At 41.6% G+C, this 20,032-nt stretch overlaps 2 long non-coding RNA genes across 27 annotated transcripts in view; one reads left to right on the top strand and one right to left on the bottom strand.

Moving 5' to 3' along the window:
* Positions 1 to 20,032, bottom strand: part of LOC107322053 (uncharacterized) — a 109,032-nt gene that overhangs the window by 58,350 nt on the left and 30,650 nt on the right. For 3 of the 26 annotated variants that reach the window (XR_014936706.1, XR_001558789.3, XR_014936709.1), the window contains exons 2-3: positions 8,390 to 8,625; positions 7,846 to 7,904 (exon numbers count right to left, since the gene is read on the bottom strand). This is a non-coding gene — a long non-coding RNA (uncharacterized LOC107322053). Of the gene's footprint in view, positions 1 to 3,755; positions 4,407 to 7,368; positions 7,589 to 7,845; positions 7,905 to 8,389; positions 8,626 to 9,304; positions 9,436 to 10,583; positions 10,932 to 20,032 lie in introns of those variants that run through there. The other 23 variants (XR_014936711.1, XR_001558786.3, XR_014936724.1 and 20 more) reach the window with 19 other exon arrangements.
* Positions 12,841 to 19,736, top strand: LOC146757299 (uncharacterized). The gene is made up of 3 exons (XR_014936737.1): positions 12,841 to 13,290; positions 14,172 to 14,471; positions 18,387 to 19,736. It is a non-coding gene; the product is annotated as an uncharacterized LOC146757299 (long non-coding RNA).

Here is a 20,032-nt window from a genome sequence, read left to right as displayed (position 1 = left end):
GAGTCATCCCCAGAAGCGGTGACAGGCTGTGTCAGTTGTGCACAAAGCTCTGGAGGTTGCCTGTGCCAGGAGGATCGCTGTCATTTGTCTCCCTTCATCCTCAGGGCCCAAAGCTCAAAATAACCCCCTCTTGCAAGGCTCCTGCGTGGGGCCGGGCCTGCTGCTGTAGATGAGACGCCTCCATGAATAGCACTGGAAGACATTCCTCAGCGGGTAGCTTGCCTTCTATATCTCACTGCAACGTGTTGCCGTGCAGGAGCTGGACAACTGTGCTGTGTCCTAAGATGGCAGGTGCTATTCTTATCCCAGAAAGTCTTGCTCCGTCCGGCACAGCTCCTTTCTGGGCTGAAATGGTAACAGTCAGAAGCCGGAGCAGCCCCTCTAAGCCAGTGGAATGGCAGTGTGTGAAGGCAGCGCCTGGGTGCTTGCCCTGCTCTGCTGGGATGTGCTGTGCCACCAGGAGCACGGCAGCTGCACAGGTACTGCTGGTGTTCAGCTGGGAGCGTGTGTGTTGGGGGTGATCATCTCTCCCAGGTATCAACAAATGAAAAAGACCAGCAGTTGCTCTCGGAGTGCATAGCTGTCTCTCCTTGCAGCCTCAGTGGCTGAGGGTGAAGTTAGAGGCAGAGCTTGCTCCCAGCTTCAGACGCTTGCAGACAGTTCAGTCCCCACAGGCAATCAGGTAGAGGAAGTCAAGGCCCAGAGACATCAGCTGGGAGAGTAGCTGCGCCTATCCCCTTGCCCCCTGGCCTGTTTTGGAGCACACGGTCCCTGTGAGCTTCTTGCTCAGCCTCGGGCTCCAGCAGCTCCTGTCAGTCACAGGGAGCTCACACAGGCAGCCGTGCTCTATTTGTGCTCCGGGCACAAGTTGCCAGCAGGTGGCAGAACGGAGCCACTGAGATGGACCCTCCTTTGGGTCGCATGTGCTACCAGCCAGCAACCAGCTCTCACTAAAAACTGAGCTGACACACAGGCTTACTAAGTTTTCAGGGATACGTGGCTTTCCAGGACATTAATGGCAGTTAAAGGTGGGAGCACAACAAAGGTCTCGATGTTTCATAGCTTTCATGGATGCAAATACCTGAAACTGAGATATCTGCTACAAGATTGAATTCCTCTTTAGCACTAAGCATTAATGAAGACATGCTCAAAGATTATGCATACAGTTTGTTCTAATTACACCATAGTGGTTCACACAGACCTCAGGTGATTCAGCAGCTGGGTAACAACATTCCCTAGAGATGCTGTCTGCGCCAAAGAGAAGAAGATCAAAATAATGAGAAGCTTCTGTAAAATGAAGAAATTGTCTCCAAATCAAGAAAGAAATTTATTGAAGAGGATCAAAGCAGTTTTGGGAATATATGACAGAGAAATGCAGGTTTTAGCTGTCAAACTGAAAAAGAAATGAACTGAGGTCTGGATCAAATCACATATTGGCACTGTGTTACAGCCACGAAAAAGGGATATTTTGATGTTTGTGAATATGTTCCTAACAATTTATTTGGTTTGTCTTGTTGTTTGGATGCTATTTTTGTAAGCCTACATTGTTTCTATAGAAGGAAACAACTTATATTTCACTGAGTTGGACTGGTAGTTACATGAATGTGAAAATTGCTAGCTTTATCTTATAGTTTTTAACAAAATAATATCATATTAGTATTTACCTTAATTTAGAAATACCTTAAGTATGTAATCTATCTTACTTGAAAATTATCCTATTTGAATCAGAATTATAGAATCCTTAGAGCAGGAAGGGACCTCTGAGGACCATCTAGTCTAACTCCTGTGCAATGCACAGGGACACCACAGCTACATCAGGTTGCCTGTAGTCCAGTCTCACCTTGAAAGTCTCCAGGGACGAGGTATCAACCACACTAGGAAATCCGTTCCTGTGCCTCACCACCCTCATTGTAAAAGATTTTTTCCTTATATCTACCCTCCCTGAGGTTAAAGCTATTTCCCCTTGTTCTACTACCACAGACCCTACTAAAAAGTCTGTTCCCTTCTTTCCTGTACCTCTCCTAAGATACTTAAGGCACTGTTTTCTGATTATGTGCCATGTGTGAAGATCAAGGGTTGATTTACACTGAGGCACTATTTTTGGAGTGAAATTGCCTGTCACCTGATTGCTATTAGTGCAAAGGTCCTGAGAAAAACATTGGTCTCTGGTGGTCTAAAGAAAGATCTCTCAGAAGAAAGCTTAAAATAGGTGTAGATGGTGCACTCATATAGAGCTGCTCTTCTGCATGGTCTGAATGCATGATCTGTGTTTAGTTGCAGCAGCAAAAACAGCTGCAAATATTACCCTTCAGACATTTCTCTATGTCACTAAAGCCATACCAAATGGTTCACACTTGATCTCCTGATAGGAGCTTGAAGAGGAAAACACACAGTACCATAGCCTTCCTGCTTGGGTTTCATGACAGTGCTCTTACATCTCCAGCAGAATAGACACCACCACCTTCTCAGACCAGCAGCTCCCTGAAGTCAGCACAATGCTGCTTGAAAAAATACAATTCAGTGTACATGGAAGGTTTGGACATGAGGCACTAAGGGATAAAATGCTGGCTTAGCAAACATGAGAGGCAAACCATAGTGCAGTCATGAGATACCTCCGCTCTGAGGCCCAATGAGGCAACCTGCTCACAAATGGTACTGGTCAATAGGAAAGCTTGACAGGGAGCTGAAGACACTGATTTGGCATGGAGATGATATACACCTGTGCTGCCTAGCAAAGCAGTGACCAAGTGAAATGGTCACTGAAATTTAGCTGATTAGGCTAATTTAACTTAGGCTAATTTTATATCAATGACAGTAAAATCTGTTATCTGTGAGAGGTATTCTTCCACAGACTAGTCTCCAAACTGAAAATAAGTTTTAAGAACATTGCTCTTTCAATGTAAATAATGAATATAGGAATAACCAGCAGAAAACATTTCACGTTATATCAATACTGTATGTTGTTTCTGCAGATATGAGTGCCTTTTATAATTTATTACTATGACTTTTTAATGTTCAAAAGCCTATTTTTATTTTTTTTAATAGATAAATAGATCTATCTGAGGGTAGGGATGCCCTCTAGAAGGATCTGGATAGACTGGATCACTGGGCTGAGGTGAATGGGATAAAGGTTCAACGTGCCAAACAACCAGGCCAAGATGCCCTTCATATGACCAGATTAATCAGCCTTTTCATTTGTTGGGCTTATCACTGGGTTTTCCCAAGAAATCTTTCCCAACTTCTTTTCTTATCCATCCTTTCTAGCACTGCTCATATGGAATGATAGCTAAAAACCCTGAAGAGGTCTTATCCATATAAACCACAGTTATTCAGACTAGATAAACTACACCAGGAACAAAAGAAAACTCTCATCATAGTCCATTTAAGCTGACACATCATCCAACTTTCAGCAGAATAAAGGGAACTATTTAAATGGAAAATGTCTTTACCATCCCCAACATCCATTGCTCAGCCACATCTTAGTAGAAGTGTCAGGATGAGGGGATTTGCTCCAGAGAATTAGTATTCTGGCATTTCTCCTTGTCTCATGCCAGCATTCCTGAGAGGTCTTATTTTACTCAGGGGTATGAAGCTACACATTCATTGTCAGCCTGTTCATTAAGGATCCAAGGGCGCAAAGATTCCTCTTGGAATGTCCCATAAATATTAACAGCATAGCTGAGAACAGCATTTGCAAGCTGCAAATCCCATCAGGAATGTTCTTTAAGATTACTGTAAAAACTAACATCAAACAGTAAAAAGTACTGAACATCTTTTATTATTAACAGGACACATGTATGTTTTAGCTTTGTGTTCTGTGAGCATTTCAGCATTGACAAAACCTATTTTGTTGCATGTTGACTGTTTCTTTAGCTGAAGACTTGCCATATCCTATCACACTCACTCCCAAGACAAATTATTATAGTAACTCTGTGCATGTTAAGTCCACTTCCCAAATCAATGCATTAAGAAACACAATTTGGCAACAAATATGTTTTCTGGGTCTGGTACTTGGCTAAGTTTTTGTTTGTTTGTTTGTTTGTTTGTTTGTTTTTGCTGGGTTCAGTCCACAGAAACAAAGCTATTTCTATCACCAAAACTGAGAAAAACCTTGAAAACATTCAAATATTAAGAGTTTTGTCCTTAATTACAAAGAGAAGCTTTAGATCAGAAAATATTTGAAACACAAATGAATTTTATGGAAATCCTAGAGAGTCTTTTGTTCTGTGAAGTATGTATCTTCTAGTGAAACATGTCAGCAGAGGGAATCTAATCATACATCACTTGATTTTCTGAACAGATGATCTGTATTTTGCCAAAAGCCAGAAGGAGAACCTTGAGTTTTCCCCACTTCACAGTAGAAAATGAAAAATTAGGTGATCTGTGTATGACTCCTTACTCTCCATCTGTACAGGAAACATGATCAAGAACAAAGGAACAAAGACATACAAAATTTAACTCCAGTATCTCTGGTCATAATGGAAGCTAAGTATCTCTCTGCCTAAGACTGAACATTGTTGTCTTGCTGTTTATTCAGTGTTGTGTGGTTAATGTCTTACACCAATACTTAAGACCTTTTGTTTCCTTCAATGGAATTCCAATAATCATATTAAGTGGTAAGTCCCTACTTAAGGGAACTACAGTGTAGGATATCCACTTTGAATCCAAAAAATAATCACAGAATATATTTAAGAAAAAACATAAGGTGATGTTTCAATTAAGATCTTTCATTGAAAGATCTCACAGAGTGAATTGCCTGAAGGTTTTATTTGTAAAGTCTACTTGCATTTTTGTGTTTGATTTCTAGAGGCTACAGCCTGCAAATGACTATAATGTATTGGCAAAAACTTAGAACTGATGAAATGTGGAAATGTCTATGGAAAACCTGACACACTACTATGCTCAAATTAACAAGTCTTTATTAGTTGTCTTCAGCACTGCAGAAGAGAGGGCAGGACATAGGAAAGCTTTGTCCCCCCTGCTTCAATATGGGTAGGGTGAAGTCTTCTGAAGAGAAGACTGGACCTTATGTCATGGTTTTGTAATTTTGTAATTTTGCTATCAGTATTCCACATCATAACATCATGTCAAGTATGGATACTTCTATTGAATGTGCAGTCCACAGAAGAAGACTACATATCCCAGAGAACAACAGGAGTAACAATAAGTCACGGGACCAGGACTCTATATAATCTCGTTCCCAAGCTGGAGTGCCCTCCTTCTTCTCTCGAACTTCTTGGAGAGTGGGAAGCATTCCAGCCGTGTCGCCTAGAGTTCACAGTAGGCCTCTCGGTTTTCGGAGACTCTCTCTCTCTGTTTCGTTCGATTTGTTAGCCTTAATTATATTATATTGTGTTATCTTGTATTTCGATATCATATTTAGTAAAATAAGTTTTTCCTCCTTAGATTGTCGCTGTTTTATCCCACTCCCCTTTTCCCCCTCCTTTCCGGGCCCCGGGGGGGGGGCCCGCGGGGTGGCTTCCCCTGTCACGGGCATAGGTAAATCTAAATAACCCGTGACACCTTATCTGACAACAATTAAACAGGACAGGAACATGATGAAGTAACTTCCAGAGTGAGTGTGAGAGATGCAAGAGAGAGATCTGAACACAGGGCCTGCAGCATGACTAGGGAACAGCGGTCAGCATAGCAGGAAGCAGGCACACTCAGGTATCAAAAGTGTAAGGCAGGAAGACTTCCCACAGTCAGGAAAGCTCTGCACATAGGAGACTTTGTAGAGCTTGTTGAACTCAGACAGCTAAAATCTTACAGCTGGTGAAAGACCTAGGTATCCAGTGTATAGAAATTTGACCTAATCATGTTCATCTTCCAGGCCCTTTCAGAAAATCACAAAATGGCCTGGGTTGGAAGGGACCTCAAGGATCACCAAATTCCAGCCCCCTGCTGCAGGCAGGGTTGCTAACAGTCCTTTGTCCCTATGATTAGCTCAGGCTCTGTCAGAGGTATTCTGGTGACACCTCAGTAAAATTTAGAAGTTGTTTTGATTATACCTTTTTTATAAAAAGACTCCAGTCAACATGGAGCCTTAAAGTTGTGCCCAAGTACCCAGGTACTTGGCACAGAAGGCAGCCACATGCACTTTCAGCAGGAATTTCTGAAGTTCTATTGTTCTGACATGAGAGCTCCTTATTTTGAAACTCATGGGATGAAAAATAGGTGGCTTCTTATGAACTTGAATTTGACATTTCAAGCTATGCAGGGTAGATGACTGACTACCATCCATGCCCTGCCATGTAACTGGTTTAAATAAAGGACAGTGAAGATAGCTACACCCCTATAGGAAAGCGCTGCAGGCTGTGTGCTTTCCACTAAATGCTTTTAGGGTCCACACTCTTGAGAGTCACAGAGAAACATTCAAATAAGAAAATGTTATGCAGGAAGCCAGTGTGAAATGATAATTCACAAAGACAAACTAAGTTTTGAGGAAAAGATTTCTCAAATCTCTCATCTACTTTTCAACTTCAATGTAATCAAATTAGACACCAAGACATCTGCAGCTCCACAGAATGCACTGCATTCCCACATCGCTCCTACAGAATGCACTGCACGTTGACATGTTGCATGTGCAAAAAAATATGATTGTGGTGGACATGCAAATTGGCATGAAAGGGTACAGAATTTCATCACAAATGTAAACTTTAATCCCCAGAGGACACAGCTCCTCTTGGCACTTTTGTTTGTTTCTCTGAAATTGAAATGTTAAAGAGAAAACAACCAACAAGCAATCAAAGAACACTCTATTCTGAAATTGCCAGTGTTTTAACAGGTCTCCCTCTTGGATTTTGACAGGTACCATATATGAGATTAGCTAAAGCCCTTTCGGTTCCCAAAATTCGTGGTACATCACCTTCTAGTATACATGTGGTACATCACCTTCTAGTATACAACACACATTTTTGCATCCAATTCCTATCCTCTCCTATAGGCTCTTTACTCAATTCTTCCTCCTCTCACCACATTCACTATCTTGCATTCTTCCATCTCATCTTTCTCACTCAGTCTCTTTCCTCTCCTACTCACTTCTCTGATTTCAGTCTGTCACAGAGCTGTATGTCAGCCCTTCCCCTGTCCATGCTCAGGGCACTATGTCTTTCCCAGCTGCATTCACAATCAGTTCATGCAGGGCCACAGTCTATCAGAGGAGCAGCACATCTACACAGGTATTCTAGGTTCTTTCTGTGGCCTTGAACCTTCTTTAATTCATTGTTAGGGCATCAGGCCCCCTGATTAATGGGGGAGGAGTAACTGAAGTGAACTGTCCCCAGTCACAAGAGATACTATCTTCTGAGTAAGCTCCTAAGCCTGTTTTTCAGGCATAGGACTGTTAAACTATAAGAGGTTTCCTACCTAACAGAAGCTGAGTAGTTTTTAACATTCTCCAGCATCTCAGGGCTCAGCAGAAGGGGCTGTTAGCTGTATCTTGTGAGTTTTATAGGCTTCATGCTGAGAGGGGCATCAGTAGTTCACTTGGAGTCATGAAAGCTAACATACTTTTAATCTTCATCTGCTGGCAACGCATCTTGTTATCCACACAGTCACTTTCCATCTTCGTCTTTCCAATGCCATGCTGATACGGAAACAGTAAAATCTTGTAAGGCACAGATCACAACTGTTTTACACTGGAAGCTTCTGAAGCTTATTGACTGGAATGAATTCTCTTCAAAACAGTTTTCAGGAAAAGTTGCATGACCGAAAACAACAATCACACTTTTTAATTCAAGGAATTATACTACAAAAATTAGAAATTACTGATGTTGAACATTTCTTTATGAGATGAATCTGTAAACTAGGAAATCCTAATTTATTGCCCATTGAGCAGATTACCTAGTGGATAAGCCAAATCTCCACAGCGTATCTCAGTTATTGCGACTGTACCAGGAAACCTAGTGAAAAAGAGGGAAGCTAATGAGACTCTCGCAAACACTCTCTCTCTGCTGCGCTGTAATTTTCTGGCTGCCACTGTGCATCCTGTTAAGTTTTACCCTAGAGAGGATGCAAACTGAATGTAAGAGATAAGCAGTATTTTCAATTACTCCCTTCAAGTTGTAAAATAGAACAGATGAGTGCTAGATCATTCTTTTCCTTGGTTCACTTTGGTCAGAAGACTTAAGAACAGTGGCCACTGGGTTTCTTCCACTGATGACAGTACTGAAACCAGTGGATAACAGCAATGAAAGAAAGCACTACTAGATTGTGAAATTTCTTTCCAGTGGAACATGGCAAGGTCATGATGTCAGTTCAGAATGTAAACCTAAAAGCAAAATTCACTGTTTCTGCATGAAGGCTGCAGAGGGAAATCTGTGCCTATATGCATATTTTCATTTTAGTTGTGATCTGTTGCTAAGTATTCTCTCTGTGTCTTACTAACCTTAAAGACCAATTGTGGAAAAGGGCTGGCAGAGAACAAGGCAGCTGCATGATCCCTTTCTCAAGATGGTTCTATTTTCAGCATGCCTGAAACTCTTCACCTCCACAGGAAATGTCAGCACTGCAGTACCTTGCCCACACATGACTTTGAAGGACATTCTATATCCAAGTCTCTCTCATTCTGTCTCTTCTCTTTTTTGTGCTGTGCTTTATACGCAGCTGCAGTAGAGTTCATCCCTGTAGAGACAGGAACAGAATTGGGAGAAAGTTAAGTTACTAGATGATCTAGTTCATTATTCCTTTTCCAACATCTTCAAATCTGATCCATCCTTCTTTCCTAAACCTGTACTGGGAATTCTTGTCAGTCTTGTAATCAACATCACATGCTGTGTCACAGCTGCCATTGATAGCAATCATTTTTCCTTGCTTAAAATATATGCATTTTATTATAATTCATAGAAAAGCATGGAATTCCTTGTTGATGATAAGAACTGGAAAAAGAAAACTGTATGTTACTACAGATTTTAAAAGAAATGTTGTTTTGTATCTCTTCCTCCCCCCCCCCCCCCCACGCAGAAAGTTGTTAATTACCATTTGCAACAGCAGAGCTTACTTAATTTACACAGCTGTTTATTTTGTTAGCAGTAAGTGGATGTCATGGGGTTACCCCTAGATATCAGTCCTTGACGGGGGGCATAGGGCCCTGGAACAAGTAAAAAAGAGAGAAAAAGGAGTGGGGGAAAAAAAAAAAAAAAAAAAAAAAGGAAGGAGGCCACACGCTCTGGGAAAGGGGGAAGGGAGGAGAGCGAGCAGATCGTTCTAACAAAGAGAAAACACAACAGAAACAATCTGAAGAGGAACAGGAATTATGACCGAAATGTAACCAAACCAAACACAATGAGAGAGATGAGAGTACCAAAGGACGAGTCCAACCACGTTAGTGCGAGGGCAGCACATGCTTTGCTCCATGGCAAACTGAGACAGGTCCGGTCCTCAGTCCCACCCCAATATTGTTGTTATGTCCTTGAAGCCATCATAGTATCTTAGTATCATAGTATCATAGTCTCCTGCGGGTTGGAAGGAACCTTAGAGATCATCGAGTCCAACCCCCTGGAATTCGAGCCTCCTGTGTAGCAGAGCGGCACTTCTACCACTTGCGCCACAGGGGGGATTCATGTCCTCCCTGTTCTCTCAACCAACTCCCAACAATTCCCCCTTTTTCTTTTTGGGCTATAAATACCATGGGAATCATGTTATGTCACATTGGCTTGTTTTTCAGCCCAACAAGCAAGTCTCTCAATCTGCTTCATGGCATGTCCAGCAGCAAAGCCAGGCCACAGGAGTGATGCAAAGGTCTTAACAGTAAGAGATCATAGTTCAATCCGGTCATTGGCAGAAGGGAGTGATCGTATCTCTGTCGGCTCGATGCCAGTGGTGATGCAAGACTAGTAACCGACTCGGCCATATCTCGATGCTGTGAAGCCAAAACCACTGATCTTCCAAGACAACATGGCTCACCCTGAGCATCTGCAGGAATACCATTCCATGCATGATCCCCACAGATCAGGAATATATATGGGGGCAATGCTCTAGTGCTCTTATTGTTCCATAAATACGGTCCACTATTGTTCCCATTTTTTTGTAGTCCCATATGGGACAGCACATTATGGCTGCTTGTCTCCTGTTGTATCATTATGCTGGCCACACCAACATGAGGTTGGTGCAACCTGAATTTTTTCTAGCAATTTCTCTCAACAGCCAATTGGGTATCTCGTTGCCAAAGATCAAACATGCTGATTCACTCATTGGCATTGGTCCCACCACTTTTGACCTTAATATAATTCAATTCCTGCAGATCCCATTGAAGAGTGATGTTTACATTTTTAGTTAAGCATGCAAAAAGATTGCTAACAGACAAGCTATTGTTACGTTCAACGTTAGGATAACTAGTAAACTCATGAAACAATTCTGATCAGTTAAGTATCAGAAGACCTGTCAAGCACATCTGAAATGGACTACTAACAGAATGTAGGCTAAAGACAAATCTGACTGGTTAACAGAATTGGCCCATGTTACATTCGTTTGAGGCTCAATCTTGTGAATGATTGCACCCATCTGACTCAGCAACAGGAGGATGGTAAGGGCAAGTCCAGCTAACCAGAACCCACAGAAAACCTGGCTGCTTCAGACTGTACCTGTTTTCTGCAACCATATTTTCTAACTACTGCAGCAGTTTTCCAATCAAAGTTAACGTGTCAGGCCACCTTGCATCCTCGTCGGGGTGAGGAGCTTCTGACCAAACCTCAGGTGGGGGCTCTGGTGGCAGGACGGGGCATTAGGCGCCATCACAGGATCCGATGTGTCAGATGCCGCGGCACGATGGCGCACCGACACCTCAGGGACGGTCGGCGGGGGACAGAGATCGAACAGGGACTGCGGACCGGCCCCAAACGTCGAAGCTGACGAGCCTGGTGCCCTCCCGTCGTCTCCTGTGCTTAGGACCTGCACGGTGGACAGGACTTAGGACACATAATGTGAAGTTCCTACAATATGCAAAACAGCAAATGTGGTCTATGAGATCTCTGCTCACAAGCTACTACTACCCCCTGAAATTCATATTGACACACTGGTCGCTCCAGAAAGGAGCAAATCCCCAGCTCTCCCATCCTGGGAGAGGCCTCAGCCATCTCTGCTCCCCAGAGGCTTTTCCCTTTGTTCATGGTTTTCTGAATCCTGTGCTTTGAGCTGCCAAGGCCCTCTTTTCCCCTCCTTGGCCAGACCTATAACCACCGGGATGCAGGGCACCTCAGGGCACCTCGCATGGCACCTCAGGGCAACAGAGTGGTAAAGAAGTCTGTCAGAGGAATGCTTACAGGCCTCACCCTGGGGAGCCCATTTGTACTCTATCTTGCTGGAGGCAGGTGCCCACAGTGTCCAATCCCAGATAGACAAGACTTTATATGTACCCTGTGGACACCATTTCACATTGGTTTGTTCTGAGCATATCCTGGACAGGACATTTCCATCAGTGAGGTAGAGATAAGTTCTAGGTTTGGGCTGCATGAAGGGACCTGGACATAAGAAAAAACAGGCATGGCAGTGCAAGAGTCACCTTTGGAACAAGTTTTCTTGTACATGGCAGTCCTGATGCTGGATTTTGCATCAGTTTCTATGCATTGCTTTTTTAACCTTGTCCCTGTGTTTTTCACTGAACTCTGTTAATGATCAAAATACCATTGACCAAAAGAGGAACTTGTTTAGTTCTGAAACAATTCAAATTTGCTCAATAACAGCTGTTGAATATTTGCTGTGGCTGAACCCTGTAAATAAGGAATTTTGTATTTGCTCAATGGATTATACGTCATTTTTTTTTACTTACACAAGGATACTGTGTTTTTAGCTGTTAAAAGACAGCTTTTTGATGCTTTTTGAACTTAATAGATGCTTTTTGAACTTCTCACAATGCATAACAAATGTTAAGATTTGCAATTCCTTGTTCATTACTAGTGACACACGCAATGTCTTTTTCTCAGCATTTTTAAGAAATACAGTATATTTATGTATCCATCTGCATTTGTATTTATCTTCTAACCATGGAAATCACCTCAAAAGCTCTATAAAAAGCTGTATTTCAAGAGCTGACACAGTGCCTATACAGTAAGCTGAACTACAATAAGTTTCTTGTTTCTGCTATTCAAGAAAACTTTCCTGGTTTAAGAAGCAATGGGTTTTATGAGTTTTAGTTTTGTTATTTTTCAAGTACTTCTTTACACACCTTACAGCATCATGGGGTGAAAATCAGTGCATTGATCTGCCTACATTACAGACTTGGAATTTTTGCAGCACTATATACAAAATAATCTGTCTTGGATGGATCAGAAAGTAATCCGAAAATCATGGAATCGCAGAATCATAGCATCACCAAGGTTGGAAAAGACCTCCAAAATCATAGAATTCAACTGTCCACCTACCACCAATATTTCCCTCAAAACCATAAAACAGACACAGAATTTGTAAGATATTAAAAAAAGAAAAAAGAAAAAAAAAAAAGTATATCTAGTCAAATCAGTTTACAGTTACGTCTCTTTAAGTAAGTTTGCAACACAGTGCTTTGCCAAAGAACGTTGTCCAAAAATGCTTTAACCAAGGAAAGAAGATGAATCCAAAGCATATGCACACCAGATACCATAAAATCTCCCAGGAAATCCTCTGTCCTGTCCTCGTTGAAAGTTTCAAGGTAAGTGTGCTGGTTCTGTAGGACTGCATAAACTAAACAATGTCTGTTTAGAAGGAGTTGCTTCTGTCAGCTAGAATTTGCAATCCATTTTCCACAGTCTGTTTCAAACTTAACATTTCTCTCTGGAATGCTGTAGAACATGAGAGGAAAGTTAACTTGATAATAGACTAGTAAGTAAGAACATGTGATGTTATGACAAGCAACACCCTAATAGTGCCTAAATGTTAGGCAAGTTAACTGGAGGTAATTCTACCTTATTTTCTCCCCTTTTTCTGTTCTCACACATTGCACAAAGATAAGACTGAGCCTGATAACGTGTATTTAATGTAAAAGTAAGTAAATGTATTTTCTACAATCACGGGCATCAGAAAGACCAATTAGAGATTCATTGATGATAGTCATGAATAAGAAGAGACCTCAGTCTTTAAGAGTGAGAACAGCACGGGGCCTTGTGACTGTTACACCTTAAGAATATTCTTTTTCTTAAATATGGCAGTTCAGCAGCTTTGAGCAGCTGTGCATCAGCTTCACCAATAAGAAACTGCAACAGTTTTTTAACCACCACGTTTGCATTGGAACAAGAGGAGTGCAAGAAGGAAGTAACTGAATGGGCATTTATTGACTCTGGGATGGACCTGGCTGCCTGCATTGAGCTGATTAAGAAGGTACCCATCCTATTCATATGCATTAATGTCTGAGTTCTCTAGATAGTGAAGGATAAATAATGAACTGGTGTATGTTGAATTAAAATGTTAAATTTCAGTTAATAAGCTGCTCTCTATTTTTGTGATTTGTCATGGCAAGAAAAAGATTTTCCAGACTTTCTCAGATCTTTTCCATAGTTTCCTCACTTTGACTCTCCTTACTTGAAGAAAGAGAATTTAATGTTAAAAGTGAAGTTATAACCTAAAGCTGAAGAACATATACTATAAAGAGAAATGGAAACGAGTGTTCCTTTTTTTTCACATGGCATATTATGATGCTCACATTAAGATTTGAAAAAGAAAACTATTTTAAATGGTTGTGGATGTTGTTGTGCAGATCTTTTTTCATGCACCTCTTTTTTTAAGCTAAGTATGAAGCTGCAATACATCAAATTCTTCCTGCTGATTCACAACATTCCAAACATTCTTACAAAATGAGGTTTGGGACTTGTGAATATTTCAGCACTGCTGCCACACACCACTCATAAATAATGGAATAATTCTTAGAAAAAGAGAGACTATCTATAAGACCTTTGCATAGAAAAGCTTAGCTGTTCTAATGATTCATGAGTGCGGACACAGAGAATTGTTCATTGTTTCCAGAGCTACGGTCTTGGGATACTAAATGAGTTATATCCCAGCCTCTGTAATAAAGAAATTATGATGACAGAATAGCCAAATTGTATTTTCTGTTAATAGATGGACAAAGACAAATGAAGGATAAAGCTATTTGCATTAATATGAAAACATTACAATCCAAAGATTAACTCCTTTCCATGGCTGAAATACAGACAGCTACAGGGAAGAGATCTTTCACGTTTGTTCTAAACTTTATCTTGCAGTCTCACAGGAGAACTTAAATAAGCTGATGATGAACCTATGCAGTACTCACACCCACCTTGTTTGCTGCATCATCCCAAATGAAGAAAAACCATCTGATAAGGAGTTCAACAGGAGGAAAGAAGATTTTCTGCGTGTCAAACAATAGGGTAATAATGAATAGTGATGCTCGGCAGGTACTATGGAACATGAACTGCTGAACTGCTGCTACATGAATGGTGTTGCAATGGTATGCTAGAATGGATCAAGATTTACAAGAAAGGATTCCCCAGTGGAGTCCTGTATGCTGGCTTCAAACAGAGGTAAGAGTGTTCAGTATTAAATTAAGCAAAGTATGGACTTCCACAAGAGCAGAGAGGCCTTGCAGATTTTCATACAGCACTGGGCAGTCACCAACTGTATAAGATTTAACAAGATCTAATACCAGATTCTGCATGTGGGACAGTGTAATCCTGGATATATGTATAAGTGCAGGACAAAATGCCAGAGAGCAGTCCTGTGGAAAGCAATTGGGTGGTTTTGTTAGATGGCAAGATGAATCTGAGTCAGTATTATGCCCCAGCAGCCAAAGTGACCAAATGTGTTCTGGGGTGCATTTAGAACAGCATTGCTAGTCAGGAAAGGAAGGAATTGTCCTGCTCTGTGCTAGTATGGTCTCGTCTTGAACACTGTGTGCAATTCTGGGTGCCACAATATCTAATCACAAAAAGGACATTAAAGAATCTCCCAATATTTAAAAGTTTTGGCCATGTGGTTCTTTATCATGTTAGGAGGCTTTGCTATCTTTGGGGTATGCTTCAGTCAGGGATGGACTGAGGGATGTTCTGTGACCTGTTTTATCCAGATAAATCAAACTAAAATTGCCACAAGCCACATCCATTAATTAGAAGCTTATGAATCTCTGTCAGTGCTCAACATCTCTGGGTTTCCCATCCCTGGGATGGGATTCACACAGACATATGCATCCAGATGAAGCAGCAAATGCCACACAAGTTTGGGGTTGTTTGGGAGTTCATTGTTTCTGCAGTCACAGTTTTCATCCAAGGGCTTATCACTGGTGTTGAAGATAATGACAAAGAAGGCATTAGATATTTCTGCTTTATATGTGTCCCTGTTTGTAAACTGACCATCAACTCATCAGCTAATGGATCAGTATTTTCTCTGGTCCTTGGTTTGCTGTTCAGCATCTCAACAGGACAGGGGATGCAAGCACTGTTAGATCCCCTGATAACTAGTCTCCCACAGTGGGCATCATCATCCTATCTATGATCGTCGTGGCTGGCTACCTGGAGTCACCATCAGTTTTCCTGCTGGCACTGGTCTGCTTTATACAGCTGACTTGCTCTACAAGTGAGTAGAGCCTTGTACCTGTCCCTGTTGATATGAGAAGGTTGCCATGCAATGAGCTAAAGAGACAATCTGACTACCCGAGTGAACTTTAAGTGTGGAGATGAGCCTTTCCAGTGACAAGAGCTGAGGTGAGCAATCTGGCTTCCAGTCCTAAAAAGAGCTGTGAAAAACATCATTGTGAAATATTCAGCCCCCACATAAGTAAGGGTATGTGTACTGCAGCCCTTTCTGGAAATTATCAGTTTATCTCTAGAATCCCACAGATGGTTTAAGCATTGAAGTTAAAAGTGTCAATATTATACCCTTCCTTAGCTGTTCAAGAGTCAGACTGATAAGCCAAGCCTGTATACAGACAGAGTGGGACATTTCTGATCAGCAAAGGAAAAAAAGGACATGCCTGCCTTCTTTCAGAAATAAATTACCTCTGTTTTTATTGCTTATTAATTATTTTCTAACCTACACTAACCTCCTCTTATCCAAGAGACCTGCTTCTCTCTTCACCTGCTCTGTATCAGGAGTCATCCACTTGCTTTCATGGCTGATGGAAAGAAAGGACATTCACAAGGTCACCTTATCAGCCAATATCCACTGCCCAGCAATGACTGATTAGCTGAGAACGTGAGAGGTGTCTGAGCAAGTATGCATCTTGGACAGTTGTTCATCTGAAGCCAGACAGGACTGTCCTACTGTCCTCTCTGCTTATCTGTCAGCTAACTCTGGTTAGCTGATCTGGTTCTTCTCCAGTGAGATGCTCAGTGGAGCTTGGGCTACAGGAAGACATGTAAGGTCAATCACTGGAGAGAGAAAACACAAACAATGCAAAAAGCTGCTATTCGAACTCCCCATAAGAAAGCTGCATTCACTTCCCTTTCCCCTTCCTTCAAGGAAGACCTGCAGAAATTGTTCTCTGGATGGAGAAGCAGGGTTAGGAGATGGCATCCCGGTCTCTCCATGGCTATCCTGACATAGAGTATGTCTTAATCAAATAACGCTCAGACTCCTACATGGAATAGGTATGTTTTGCTAGGAGTGGAGAAAGCACTCGTTTTTAATTCAACATGACTCAATGCCTATAAGCAAAGCAGACAGATTCTTAATGAGGATCATATGCCTGTACCATACCCAGGTTTGAGCAAACACTCAGCTGTGCTTCAGCACAAAGGCAGGGAAGAGGAGGTTTTCTCTAAAGAATTAGAGTGCCAGAACTTCTGTTTGGCTGGGGCCAGCATTCCTGGGAGGTCTCCTTTTACACAGAGGGCAGCAGAAACTGCTGAACTTGTAGGCATCCTCTGTCACACTGCCCATCAGGTTCAATGACATCTCTCTCAGCACGCATAACAAATAGCTGTAGCATAACTGACAGCACCATTTGGAAGCTGCACCTTTTGCCATGGTGTTTTCAAACATTTCTTGCCCCTGCTCATACTGAAAATTCCTTTGCTTTATCTCTAAGTTCCTTCCTTGGTTCAGTGCTGAGCAAATGCCACACAACTCATTACTTGAATGGATGTTTACAAGGACTTTATTTATTCGCCTGTGAAGAGCCATAAAGCTCCACCCATGGGAGACAGTACCCATTAATGCCGTGACAAGAAATCCACTGTCTGAAACAAATCACAGGTTCTGGAAGGATATAGATGTTTTGATGACAAATTAACATCTCATCTCTCCTGTAGCTGCCACTTCAGAAACCAGCATTCTCTGTCAAGTCTGCTTTGGTACATACCAGCTTTAGGCCACATCTTCCATATCACACTATCCACTGGTCATTCACAGGACACAGTGATCTCTACAAGCATGTTCTGCTTAGCCTGGTAGCATGGCTGATAGCAACACTGGCATGCTGCAAATCCCTCAGGGAATGCTCTTCCAAGTCTATCAGAATCACAGATTCTATTCCACTTTTCTAGACTTAGCAGAAGAGGAATAGGTCCAACACCATTCCACACAAGCACTTAAAAAAACACTGAGAAAGTGTCTGCCCTCTGCTTTTTCTAGGGATGTCTGATTCCTTTAGTTAGGAATGTGTTCAAGACTGAACTATCTGTGTGAAATAATGGCACCAACAGCAACTGGGGGAGAAGCCCACTCTGGGTGGAAACAGGCTCTGTGGTGCCCAGGGAACGTAGATGCTTCTGCCAAGACTCCAAAGGCCAAGCTGAGACCTCATATAAACCATGGTTGAGGCCTGGAAGAATGTCTGCTGGCTGGTATGAAATGGAATCCCTCCTGCTGTGTGCAGGACCAAGAGGCACCTTCCTGTTCACTGACAGTCACAGGCTTCACTACCAAGAGAATGCATGATGCTGCACAAGGAGCTGGTGGGCAGGTCTGAAATATGTTTGACATGCTCTGCAATTGGTTCTTGGGGGCACTTCCACCAAAGGCAATCAGGCCAAAGTGGGAAAGAAATTTTAACGTGTATAGGTACATTGATTTCTTTCAACTACACCCATTCAGCAGCACAGACTTCTTACTCTCTGATTGCTCCAAGGGTTCTGCTCTAGCCAGGAGACCTTGAGGAAGTCAGTCAGTCATCAGCACTGAAGGCATTAGCTGAACAGCCAGGTAGGGCTGCCAGCAGGGCATGAGAAGGTGGGGTATGGAAGGAAGGACTGGAGAGATTGGTGGAGGAAAGGGTATGTAGTTGAGCAGCTCTTGGGAAAGGAGTAGCTAAGGAGAATCATCAGGCAGGAACTAGGACGTATAGAAAATGGGGCCGTGATCTTTTTCCAGCATTTCTGGATACTCTCTCCACTGTGGGGAATGTCATCACCATGTTCACGCTGTGCTGCTGTGCAAGACTGCTTGTATCCATGGATTTCTCACACTCTGCCCCTTCCAGCTGTGCTGTGGTTTCCTTCTAGGACCACTGGACTCCAGGCTCTGCAGCAATGAAAGCAGGGATGGCAGAACATCAGTGGCTGTGAAACATGACCTGTGTGGATTCTGGACCAACAACCTCCCTTGACAGACTTCCAGCGTCTGGGAACCTTTAGGTGCATGCCCCAGACACCCAAAACATGGATGCCATAGTGCCAGAGTCCTCTTCATTCACAGGTCTATACCTGGTTCTGGGTATTAGATCAGTGATATTCATTAATCTTTTTTTTCACGCTTTTAATAACCAAAATGTCAACTACTAGCAGAAGAGCATGTTTAGATTTTACAGCATTTAAAGCAGTTCAAGTGACAGTGCCCTTTACCTATACCTAGGTTAGTCACTCTCCAGGATTACCAGCAAATTCCTCCTTTCTCAGAGCATTAGCATTGTACAGTACTGCCTGTCTCTTCTCATATTCTGCTATAGACATCATTGTGTTGATAGCTTTTGTTGTGCTGAAAGTGTATGAATGTGTAAGTGTACAAAATATTTGGGATGGTATGGGAATGCTGAACTAGGAATGTGTCAGAGTGCATTGGGCTGTGAAATGTATGTGAGTGATTGTGTGTACAGTTGTGGTTGTGTGGAGTGGCTCCTATTTTTGAAATTGTAAGTAGTGAAGGTCTACAAGGACCCACCTTGCTTTCTGGCATGGTTGAGGATATTGCTTGCACAAACAATCATGAGACAGATGCTTAAGAAGTTTAAGCTGAGGTAATAGGGCTTGTTCTAGTGAGGGGAAATGGGTAGTATCACTATATATTTATGATTTATAAATATAGTTGTTATTGAAGGTTTTTATAGGTCTAGGTTACTTTTGCCTATTTGTTGCTCAGATGTCTTGGAGTATTTTCAGTAAAAGTGGAGAAACATAAATAAATAACTGCTAGTGACTTCTCTGTGAGGGTGTACAAGTGCTAGTCATTAAATGTTATGCATTTCTTCCAAATAATCTTTTAAAACAATCACTGAATATTTTAAAACTAGAACTGTTTCAAAAAATACTGTATCATTTCTTTCCTTTGAGTATGAGGTACTGCAAATAATTTTTGTTTTAGACTACATGTGCCCTTTCTTTAGTATCAGTTTTGTCTGACTACGAAAACAGTAAAAATTTCCCTAGCTTGCATTTTTTGATTATCTAGTTTTTGCTAACAAGTCAATTTCCACACTCTAAGTACAGATGACATGCCCCAAATTGAATTCTTATTCTGATATGCTGTATCATTGATTTCCTTCTTCTGGCACTGTTAAAGTCAATGTCCTGGCCCAAGATATGTGTTTGTTTTTCTTTTTTTCCGTATAAAATAGAGTGAACTAGTAAAGAACATTCAAAATTTTTCTTTCGTAAAGTTGTCTTTTCTCATACTTTAAAGATATTCCTTAAATTCACAGGACTGTATATTAAATATATTTTGCATTATTCCCTTTTTACTACTAATATAATTACAGTACAGAAATGTCAAACTATCTTACCTGACTCAGAGATCAAGCTATTACCAGAATGGTGAAAAAACCTATAAATTCTGCATCCAAGTTCTTTAAGTGTTTTGACTTACCAAGATTCTCTTATTAACAGCACTGTTAGACTATATATAGTAAATACATCCACAGGAATGGTAAGATATA

The sequence above is a fragment of the Coturnix japonica genome, chromosome 23 (genome assembly GCF_054131305.1).
Source record: "Coturnix japonica strain WE chromosome 23, WE-NBRP24, whole genome shotgun sequence".
Lineage (NCBI taxonomy): Eukaryota > Metazoa > Chordata > Aves > Galliformes > Phasianidae > Coturnix > Coturnix japonica.
Note: the sequence above shows the minus strand (reverse complement) of the source record. Positions and strands in the feature narration are given on the sequence as shown.